Here is a 12,017-nt window from a genome sequence, read left to right as displayed (position 1 = left end):
GAAACTGGTTAAGTGAGATCTCTCTTATCTAGAAAACTCCTCATGCTCTGTTTGTTGTATCATCTCTCTAATGCAAACAAACACATGCAGCCATGTACAAACACACAATCAGACTGCTTCTTTGCAGCATAAATAAGTACTGAAATTTGTGTATATACTACTTTTCAGTGGCCCGCCTCTTTTTAAACCACTGTGTGTAAACAAAACTGAAACCCGAGTCACCAAAGAGACGGCATAATGTCTCTCACATCTGTGTGTCTCAATGCAGAGTGTGATTATTTGCAACCACAACACGGGTCAAACATAGCTTTCTACGCGAAAACCTCATCACCCACAGCTTTCAACCAGACGAGGCATTTGCATTTGCAAATATTTCTTTCATGCACAAAGTCTGCGTCTGAGTGTGGGAATAAAAAGGTGTAAAAAGGTGTGTGTTGGGTACATAAGAGTCTTCTGTCACACAAAGTTAAAGAGAAAAATATCAGTAGTGTCATGCAAGAAAAAATGGCGGGTTTTAATCTCTTTCATAATGTTTTAATCTAAAGGCTACTGAATTGCTTTGTTTCACTAACAGTGTGTGTGTGTGTGTGTGTGTGTGTGTGTGTGTGTGTGTGTGTGTGTGTGTATGCACTAGCAGCTGGTTGTCATTACTCATGTTTGCGTGTGCTCTGCTCAGCTCCCCTTTTGGCCTTTTGTAAGTGTCTGCGGAGCCAAAGGCTGTTTCCCTGTGCACTGCTGAGCAACCAGAAGTTTAATGTTCTCCACACGAAATTAGGCTGGTGCCAGAATGGACAAGCTCCCCATCACTCAATGTCGTGACAGTCAGTGCAACTTTTTTTTCTTTTTTTAAAAGAATGAAGCCTACTCAGTGGGAAAATTTGGCTTTGGCATCATTCAGATTTGAAATGAAATCCGTCAAATCAGGGGCTGCATGTTGTCAGCTGTCAGAGGAGTCACAAAGGGCTTATTAAAAACATACATTATGAGGAAGATGTTCAGTTTTTGACAGTGTTTATGACCCTGGGAAACTCTTGATGACTTCTCTACTTTGTTTTTCGTAGTGAGCACAGCTGACAGCCATAAGGGTTAGTGAAGAGTTTTAAGAAAGAAAACTGGCTGTGCCTGTGACAGTTTAAACTCCGATGCTGCTCCATTTATACTTATACAAGCACATTTTAATTTTACATAATTGTTTTAATAAATTACATTGGGCTCTCATTGGATTTGATGACATACCGTTATAGAACCCAACAGGGTCATCACAATCGCCAGAAACAAAGTTATGTTTCTGCCAACAAAGGATACATTAAACATCTCAGTTATAATGCTCAGTACTGTGGTTAACAAGTGGTTAGGGTTAGGCACAAAAACCACTTAGCTATGGTTAGGAAAAGATCATGTTTTGGCTTGAACACCCAGTTGTGGTGGCACTATTCCCATAGGAAACATAACGATGTCTCTGTAAAAAACAGCTGCATTTTGTGGCACTATCTCCTACAGTGACAAGATGCAAAAACACTCACGCATGTTTGGTGGGTACAAAGCCACAGGAAACCTAAGGATGACTTGCTACAATATGCTAAAAAAAAGACCTTACTGTAAAGAGAGGACCTGTTAACGATTAGGAAAAGATCATTTTTGGGCTTAAAAAAACTGTTTTGGTGGCACAATCACAGTTGGAGAAGCCATCGATGCCCTGGTGAAAATACAACTTATTTTCGTAGCACTATCCTGGCAGGAAACACAGTGATGTCTCTGTAAAAAAAACAAGCACTTTTTGGGGCAATAGCAGGAAATGCAGCAATTTCTGAATGAAAAAAAAGCGCTTTTCCAGGCTCTATCCCAATGGAAAAAACATTGATGTCTCAGTTAAAAAAAAAAATGCTTTTAGTGGCACTATCCCCCATGGAAAAGTGAGAAGTTGGTGGCTAAGCTAAGCTGCTGGAAACTCAATAGTAACTTGCTAAAATATGCTCAAAACAAAAACCCTTCTGTTAAGAGAGGACCTAACCGGTAGTGAAACTAATTTCTGTGTGAGGAAGTTGGCAATTATTGTGTGTGTGTGAGTGTGTGTGTGTGTGTGAAACAGATCAGCTTGTGTGCAGCACCATTTGCAGTGCATGTTTATGGCGACCATATCTATATGCATCCTATCAAATATCTAAAACCACAACATTATCATCAGCAGTCAGCGTCTGACACGAGGTTTCCATGTCTGTCAGCCTGTGGGATAGTGTCTGATGGGAACAGAGTCACACTTTAATAAGACATATGACAACATGTGCTCAGTGTGTACAGAGATTGTACCTCATAGATCTTATCACTCATAGACACCATCTATGAGAGCAGTGTGTCTGCTGAGTTTTTTTTTTTTTTACAAAAACAGGTTCATATTAAGCTGTTCAAATCTTTGTATTGTGAAAAAGGACAAAAAATGAAACCAATGCATCAGATTCAAAAACTGAAGTTATGTCCACTTGAGGCTGGCTCCAGAGGCCAGTCAATCCCCACAGAGAACCCCAGTAATGAGTCCTAAAACTTGGAAATCAATTAGCATTTCAGCACCTTCAGTACTCTTGTCTAAAAGTCAATGGGTTTTTTTAAATGAGTTTTTGGTGAGAAGCCTCAAAAAAAGTCTGTTGTTAACACAAGCTTGAGAGACTTTCATGTTTTGTTCTACAACATAAAATACTTACGTAAATACCCCACTTGCAAACTCTGAAGATTTTATGTGTCAAAATAGTTGCTAACAAGTGGCTACATGAGACTACAGAGCGCCATTGTGCTAAACACAGCTTTACAGCCTCGTAGTGGTGGCAATGCAACTGTGGTGTAGTTCGTTTTAACCTAGCACTAGCTTTTTACTTGTGGTGATTGCATTTAGGCTTCAAAAGTCCTGAAAGTGAGTGTTGTGAATATTATCTTGCGGAACAAAACATTTAAGTATTAAACATTTTTGTTTACAGCAGAGCTTTTTTTCTAAATGTTTGGTTACCACAGAGTATATTTTCTGCAATAAACCTAAAATCCAATGAAAAAATCCCAATGGCTTTTTGACAAAGGAACAACGGTGATGTTAGCCTCCAGGATGACCTACAGAAAAACGTGCACTCTGTATCGCCCATGCTAGAATGTAAAAATTTTCAGCCGAAATAAACATTTTTACAGCGTGGTATAAACAGCGTTTTTGGAGTCTGTGACTAATTTCATTCACGAGAATGAGAAGATGTGGAATCAAATCTTTACACAACAAGCAACACTGAAATATGTTACACAGTTTGTGTACATAGTGTGCATTCAGTGGCTGTATACATCCTTAAAACTGACTTGAATTCCAGTCTCCTGCAAAAAAGTCCTGTGCTCAACGCAATCATCCATCATAACTTCAGACTTTGTCGTTATTTATGCTGTTGCCTGACTTTCTGGTGGTAGATGTGTCAGTTTACATGATAATGGACAACTACCCCTAACCGTGACCTCTCAGCCCGAAACCTAACAGCTTCCAGTGCCAATGTGTTGATGTGACGAATACTTGCCAATCAAAGCATGAGTTGAGATCCATCATACTGCCTTGTAGGATTGGGTGTAATAGCCAAAATAGCTGCTGTGTGACAATTTTTTCATGGATGCAAATAGACCCCATAAAAGAAAACACACAGTGAAATTCAAAGCAATAATATAGTAAGTTTTGTCTCCACAGCTGCGCTCTTTCCAATAAATATTAGTGTACCCAGATATTCATTTGCATGGTTCATTATACAGAGCTCATGGCATTTTATTATGTAGGGCAAATTCTTTGCATTAAACCATATTAGTCAAAAACAGTCATCACGCAGAAATGATATGCAAATGAATGGTGTTCAGTGAAGGACTGTTCACTTATTTTACAATAAGGGCGATTTTGCCATTCGCCTTTTTGATACGCGTGTAAACTTTTTCCGCTGCCACTTTTCTTCTGTGTTGCAATTTGTTTCTGCTCAGCTTGGCTGTTAAACTATAATCGCAGACTGAAACAACAGCAGGGCGCATAATGAAAGACATGAGTTCAAATGGTGGCCTTTCAACCCTCTGAGAGACACTTAGAGAAGCCATGTGGTTACGCAGAAAAACCCAAGAGTGTTTCAAATAAGTGTTATTTACAGAATAGGTGATATGTTCACACCACAAAACTAAGAAAAAGGCTGAAAAAGTCACAAAAACACTGAAAACACTGGTATCACTCACTCCTGATTTTAAAAGCAAATTATTTCCAAAGTGCAACTGAACAATTTCAAAATGTTTTTTTTTAAATCAAAAAATCTCTATAACACAACAGCTGATGTCCACTTGACTGAGATTTAAGTTTTCAAGGAGACGGAGCCCATCACGCCTGGTGCTTTCACCATTAAGCAAAGCCCATTAAGAGCAAAAATCCAGATGCTGTTTCCTCTGGAGGCGAGCCAAACTACTGTGTCTCCTCTGAAACAAACCAGAGCCTGTGATGTGCTCTATGACTGTCAACATCAGGGCCAGTGGTTGGACCAGTTTGAATTCATCTGGTAGCTTACAGTAAATGGTTCTGACTTGCAGAGATCAAAACAAGGATATATTCTCAGCAAATGTGGCCTCTTTCAGAAAACTCTCACATGATGTGATGTTTCAGTTGCGGCCTGATGAGGCGGAATGAATTTAATGCTAATGTGTCACGTTTAAGCCTGCATTTGGGCTGTCGAAATCTCAGACATTTCTTGACTACCAGTATTATTAACATGCTCATCAAAGGCAACTTTGTTTTAATTCCATGGTGTTACTTTTCTTTCAATACAGTTAGAAACCAGCTATTTGACACAGTAGGTTGCTCCTGAAAGTCACATCAAACATTAAACAAAAGGTAGGGAAAAAAGTTTAAGCTGAGACGTCTCACGCATTACAATTATTCATTCACACATACATGCTTTTGTCTCAGCTGTCAGAACTTGAGTCTGAGGAGTTGTACAATCACCAATAAGTTAAGAAATCAGAACAAGAAAAAATCATCTCTATATAAAAATATAAACGTATTTTAGACGTTTTCTTTTCTTGTAAAATACAGATTAGTTTTATCTCTTCAGGCCTCTTAATTATCAAAGTAAAAGAATCTGAGAGGGAAAAATGTGTCTCTGGTTGAAGTGCTCACAGCTCAAAGAAATATCTTATCTTAAATAAACGGTCTCAAGTTGTCTTTGTACTGTTTAAACGTCACAAGACAAAAAGGGCGGAAATCAGGGTCATAATATCAGGTGCTACCTTGACTGCATGTCTTCTCAATATCGCTCAACATTGTAATTTGTTTCACTTCACTCCACTCTACTCTTAAACCAGTATGTTGGCATGGCTATGCATCAGTGAGGACTTGGAATTATGTTGGTCTCTAGTGATTGATTAAGGAAAAGCCAATCCCCCTCTACCACAGAAATCAGTTAGAGTGGAGGCAATGTCAGACTTAAGATGGAAATGGAGTGTTATATGTTGACAATTTTGTCTGATTTTGGCAGAAACTGGAAAGGCAGGGTGGCGGGGATTGGTAGTTTGAAAGAAAAATAACAATGCAACTTTGACTAAACTGACAGGGATTTAATCAAACTGGGCCAGTTTATAAAGTAAGGGGCTGATGAGGGAATGAGATGCAGGTGAGGAGAGAGGTTGAGAAGACCAGGGGACTGCAGAGCAGATGAGGGAAGTGGCAACAGGTGTGTCGATGGATCAGGTGATGGGGAAAGGAGGGGAAGTCAGAGGGTGGATAAACTGAAAATGGGGAAATGGGGAAAAGGTAATGTGGCTGGAGAGGAGGGAAAGAGATACAGACTGTGACACACAAGTCTTTCCCACTACATAATGTTAACAGTCCAGCTATAAAATTCAAGTGTAGGAAAAAGGACAGTGAATGGATCAGATTGCACACAATCACAAACCGTTTGGACACTGAATGCACATATCCAGTTTCTGAATGCTGCTAATTGGCTGTTTTAGGTTTGTTGCTTGCGGCTTGTGTGTAAATTTTTATGCTGTTTGTTTGTTTTAACTTTTTGCTGTCGTGTTTTTCATCGGTTATTTTATATGAGGACTCTCTTATATACGAGGTTTTGAATCTCAACAGGACTATTCCTGATTAAATAAAGTTTAAAGTTAATAAATAAAATTCATAAAAAGATTAGAGCAATTAAAAAATATACGATTTTATCTGCAAACTGTCCAAGACTGAACAGACTCAGTCCAACTTGATCCAATCAGCAGTGACGCCCAAGTTAAAACAGTAATCTGTAATGCCGTCTCCTGCCATTAGGTAGTAAGTTCATGTAAAGCTTTTAATAATTATTTCAACATTAAACCAAAATTAAACGCATCTGAAGGCTAAATATGATCCGAGGCATCACAATATTGCTGTCCACATAAAACAATACAAACAAAATTCCATTTGCCCCTTAAATGTCTCAATACAGAGCCAACTTTATTTAAGGAAGTCCAACGCATGACCAATCTGTCATCACTTCCTTCCTCACCTTCACTCAGCGGCAGCCAAGTGGCCTTTTCCTCAGATAGAGAAAGGACTTCTCAGCTGTAGCTCACGTGCCATGGCAAGATAAAAAGCCCCAGGCAGAGGGTTGCATGTGAGGGAGTGTGAACAATAACCAGGCATGGTGACAATGAGAACTCCTCCGTCGCCCATTTCCTTTCCTCCGCTCTCTCCCTTTCTCCCGATGGCAGTGTAGGACACAGCTGTGGAACAAGACTACATTGTGTTTCCACTCCTGTCGTCTGTTCAAAGCTGTATAATTAAGTGTAACTCCTGTGAGGTGAACCCACCTAATACTGGCCTTGCATTGTTGCACTTGTCACGATCCTGCTCAACAAGATCTTCCTGCAGTGTTTAAAACTTTAAACCTCAAATATACCCTCATGTACATCTGGTTCAGCTGGTTTGATCTGTTTATAACTGAAAACCAGCTCTGTGAACTTGTTGATGAATTTGTTACAAAACGGGCTCACTTAGGGCCACAAGATGTTTTTATTATCAGACATAAGCCTGGAGGAGATCATGCGTTCAGTTGTGTGTGTGTGTGTGTGTGTGTGTGTGTGTGTGTGTGTGTGTGTGTGCCTGCTTTAGGGTGACCAGATTCAGACACACCAAATGTTGGACAAAGAGTATGTTTGTGTGGGACAATGTGAGACACATAACAGCTGCTGAGAAAAGTCTAACATTTTATCTATCTTAATGTCTGTATAATGTCTATTTTGATATAATGCCTATAGATATATATATATATATATAAGGACTGATCCAAATTCTTCAAAACAAAATAAATTACGTGTGCTCAGCGTAATCACTGAGTACGTTCACACACGCAAAATGTTTTTTGCCCTCATTCCAAAAAAGACAAACCAACTGAGCTATTAACACGGCTAATGATTTTTTTTTACTCACCCATTTACATTTTAGGGCTAAATTAAGTCTTAAAGTTACACATATTTGAGGGCAGGTTGTTTGAGTGATGATGCGAGGCATCACCACAATCTCCACAACTCCACCTTTTCATGTAAATGTGGTCGTTGTTGATTCCAAAAAAACAAGAATGCTAAACTCAAGGTTTCAAAATGATACTCCTCAAACTAATGTGTGACCTCTCAGCGGCGAGGTACATTATTTTATACAGTCTATTTTTTTTTATGGACTGGTGTCTATGCACTGGACAAACACCCTGCCCTGCGCTCCATATTCACCACCTACATGCCCCCAGATACACCTGGCACAGATCTGCACTTTTCTAGTTACAACAAGTACTTATTTGACTTTCTGGAAAATTCTTTTGTTTGATTACGGATTGACTGAGTAGTTTATCATTAACATGTTATATAAGCAGGTCAAAGAAAGTAAAACAGTTGAGGTGTTTATTCTTTGAATAACAAAAGGCCTGAACACTATGCATGTAAAGAAAAAAAAGACATTTGATATCATATGTCTTTATTGGCTCTAATGTAAGAGTCTCTGTTGTCTCTGCATTTTGGCAGTAGTGTCGGAGGCATTATAAGCTTGCCAGAATAAAACGGGATCATGTAGCACTCGTGTCTCTTAGCTTGTCGATTTGAAACCCTGCCATGTCAGAGTGCCAGGTCCAGGTCACAGTTTGTTAGCCTGCCTGAGGAGGGGGAGTAAAAACTGATGTGAGGGCCATTGTCTGGTGGTCTCTGGAGGTGGTGTAGGTTTCTCTCTCGCTGATACTGCTGATTGAGATGGAAAATCAGCATTGCAGCTCTGAGGGGTGTTGATGTGTCTCCTAAATTCACGAGCAACGACGTGACAAATGGTGGATGAAGTTATAAAAAAACAAGGATCTGGCTGCATAACTTAAATCCATGTGAGGCTTCTCTGATATCACTTTCCCTTATCCGCAGTAGCTGAATGTGTAACCAAAACAGTATATGTGTCATTAAATACTAAATTGCCACTGAGATTACACAAAGCAGGGCCTTGGTTACTTTTTCCATTGAATTAGTACTCATTAGAGTAAGTGGTAATCTAGAAATGCTCTCTATGAATAAAATGCATAATTATCAGTTCAGATACAGGATTGTTTATCTAACCACACTACAAATTCAAAGGCCACAGTTTTGTATGCAATGGTGAGGTGTATTATGCTCTGTTTATATGGTTCTTATCTTGAGATCAAAGGTTAAGGGATGGTTAGGCCTTGGGGTCTGATGGCTGGAGTATGGACACCCGGCTTAAATTACATGGAATGTGTCCCCTTGGGGTTTTTGTGAGTGAACACAATGGGTAAAGGAATGTTTACTAATAGATCTGTAGATGCTTGTACCTATATAAGACACATGCATGAGCTGTAAGAGGGAGAGATTCACATTGGTCCCGAATCCTCTCCCAGGCAGACCATGGTGCCTGGTGGATGCTGAACTTTGTTGTAATAAATTGATTCTTATGCAACCAAGTCGGTGTCAGCGGAGGTTTCTTCATCGTCTACACATCATTGCTGCTTAGGAAACAACGACAGATTTGGCGTCACGAACAGGATCTGTTGTGTCCTGCAGCATTGCCGGCAGCTTCAACGCACTCGCTCCCGTGTTACGTCGACAAATAGGGTGAGTATTTCCTCACAAATTAACACGCTGGTTTGTTCGTTGAGGCTGAGGGTCTATTGGCTGCTGGGTCACACTGTAAAGAGTCCTTGTGCTGGAGTACTATGATGTGTTGATGTTGGAGTGACTTCCATGTCTAAATTTAGTTTTTGCATCAGAAGTGTTGCAAAAAGGGGGGTGTAGGTACAAGAAGAAGAAGTAAGACATGGAGGAAAATGGATCCAGGAAAGGACAGCACAACTGAGAGTGAGAATGGAGACAGTGACTCTGATGATAAGCGTTCTTGGTCTTCTAAGTGTTTTGTCCAGTCAGAATCTGGTTCCAGGGAAGACAAAGAAAGACAGGAGGTTTTGAAAGTTGCCATGAAAAGAATGAACCAATGTCTTGTGCACATAGATAAATCTATTGATCCAGGAACTCAAAAAGCATTGGAGGATGAATTAAAAGAGTTGCGGATAAGAGTGACAGAGTTGCGAAAGAAAGATACCTCAGAAGGGTTCACTTCAAAGTATGGCTTACGTTCGAAGAAGGATAAGACGTCTGATAAGATGTGTCCAGTGATTATTCGGGGACAGAATCTGGAATACAAGCCTTGGCAAAATACAGATATGTCAGACACGCTTGAAAAATTACCTATTCTGCAAGATGGAGCGTATCCTTGGATCGCAAAGCTGGAAGAGATCTTGGTGGGGACGCAGCCAGCGATGGGAGATATTAAGAGACTTTTAGCTAGTCTTCTTGGGGTCCCAGCTATGGAAGAAATTTTACAGAAAGCAGGACTTAATCGTTATGCGACGACGACAGTCTATGATTCAGAGTTGTTTGCTGCAACTCAAGGGAGAATGTGGAGAGCATTGAGAGATACATTCCCAACAAATGTGCATCCTGATAATATTCTTATTGAGCCCCTAGGACAGCAGGAAAATCCGAGGGCATACGTGTCGAGGGCTCATCAAGTGTGGAGAAATGTTACAGGAAATGATCCTGATTTGAATCAAATGGAACAATCGATCTTGCGAGCTAAGATACAGAAGGGGCTGCCCCTACCAGTGAGGAGTAAACTGGCAGAGGTAGTGGGTCTTGGAAGAATGGCGAAGAACATTTACATGGATCATATAGCGCATCAAGTTGAGTTGTATAGGAAAAAGGAGCATGATCAGAAAGAACAGGACCTGGAGACCCTGAGGAAACTCAATCAAATACAGCTAGTAGCTAATAAGATGTAAGGAGGAAAATTACAAAAGAGTATGGTTTTTGGGCACCGTACTTGTTGGAACAGATTGACCATGTCATAGGAAGGTGTACCATTTGTTTGAAGAATAACGTTCGAAGAGGTATAATGGTTCCCCCTGGTTACATTCCAACTCCAAGAGGTCCTATGCGAGAATTGGTAGTTGATTTTGTCGACATGATCAAACCGGTGGAAGGGAAAAGATATATGTTAGTTGTTGTGGACAGGTTTTCGCGGTGGCCTGAGGCTTGTCCAACCAAGCGAAACGATGCTCAGTCAGTTGCCAGGTTCTTGTGTCGTGAGGTTATAAGCAGGTGGGGACTTCCTGATCGGATATCCTCAGATAATGGCAAAGAGTTCGTGGATAAAACGGTGAGGTTGATTTTGCAAAAGTTAGGAATCAAACAGCGTCTAGGAGCTGTTTACCATCCGCAAAGTCAAGGGATTTGTGAAAAGATGAATGGTATTTTGAAAAACCGTATTGTTAAAATTTGTCAACATACAGGTTTGAATTGGGTGGCGGCGCTTCCATTAGCATTAATGGTGTGTCGTTCGAGTGAGCTCCGTGACTTGCATATGACTCCTCATGAATTGGCTACAGGGAGACGAATGCCAACTCCTTGTTTACGTCCAAGTGGAAAGGGGCCAAGTTTGGCTCTTCTGGAAGATGAAATGCGAGCATATGTAACATATATGGCAACTATTCATAAAAAGATATCCACATATGTTTCCGACAGGCAGAGACAAGAAGAGGTGCAGGAGAACCTTGGTGAGCAAAACAGGAACACAGTGCAACCAGGAGACAAGGTGTTTGTAAAGGTATTTAGAAGAAAGTGGTATAACGAGCGCCGTGAAGGACCATTTGAAGTTGTTCGCAGTACTGGAACTGCGGTCCAGATTAAAGGGTCTCCAACTTGGTATCATTTATCACACTGTGTGAAAGCATCAAGGGAAGAAGAGCCACTCCCTCAGAGACCGAATGATGAGGGTTCAAGAGAGACAGAGGGGGATGTTCATAGCATGGATAATATTGATGAAGTTATACATGTTTTTGATAATGCCGCAGGAAACAAGTCAGATGACGAGCAGGGGGAGCAATTCAATAGTATTGACTTTCAACATGTCCCAGCAACAGCAGGATCAACTGCAGTTGACTGTGAATCGGAGATCACAGAGGGCTGCTGTGATGACACTCCAGGACAATCAGAAACCTCAGGTAGACGAAAGAGTCTAAGACCAGCCCGGAAAAGAGTTAAGCCTAAACGATATGAAGAATAAAGTTGAAGTAGCCTTAGGAGAATCAATTAGACTTCCGTGTAAGTGTGGAAAGAGGAATTTTGATGGAAAAAATCCACCACAGTGGAGGAATAGTCGTGGTGAAGGTGTCAAACTAACAGGACCCGAAGTTGATATTGTACCTATTGATAAGAGGAAGTATGTCTTGCAAAACGATTTGTGGTGGTTAAGAGTTCGGGGAGATTGTTCACTTTTTTTGCGTAATGTTACATTGGACGATTTGGGAGAATATACATGTACATATTTGGAACCAGAATTTGAATTTGTTTCATCTGAAAATTACTGGATAGAAAAATATATAACGCGTAGGGTGTTCTTGACAATAAAAAATTTAAGGGCTACTGAAGGTTTTATGGATGTTGAAAGTGTACAAGAATCATCT

The sequence above is a fragment of the Plectropomus leopardus genome, chromosome 16 (genome assembly GCF_026936395.1).
Source record: "Plectropomus leopardus strain MGB_pleo_1.0 chromosome 16, ASM2693639v1, whole genome shotgun sequence".
NCBI classification, from domain to species: domain Eukaryota; kingdom Metazoa; phylum Chordata; class Actinopteri; order Perciformes; family Serranidae; genus Plectropomus; species Plectropomus leopardus.
Note: the sequence above shows the minus strand (reverse complement) of the source record.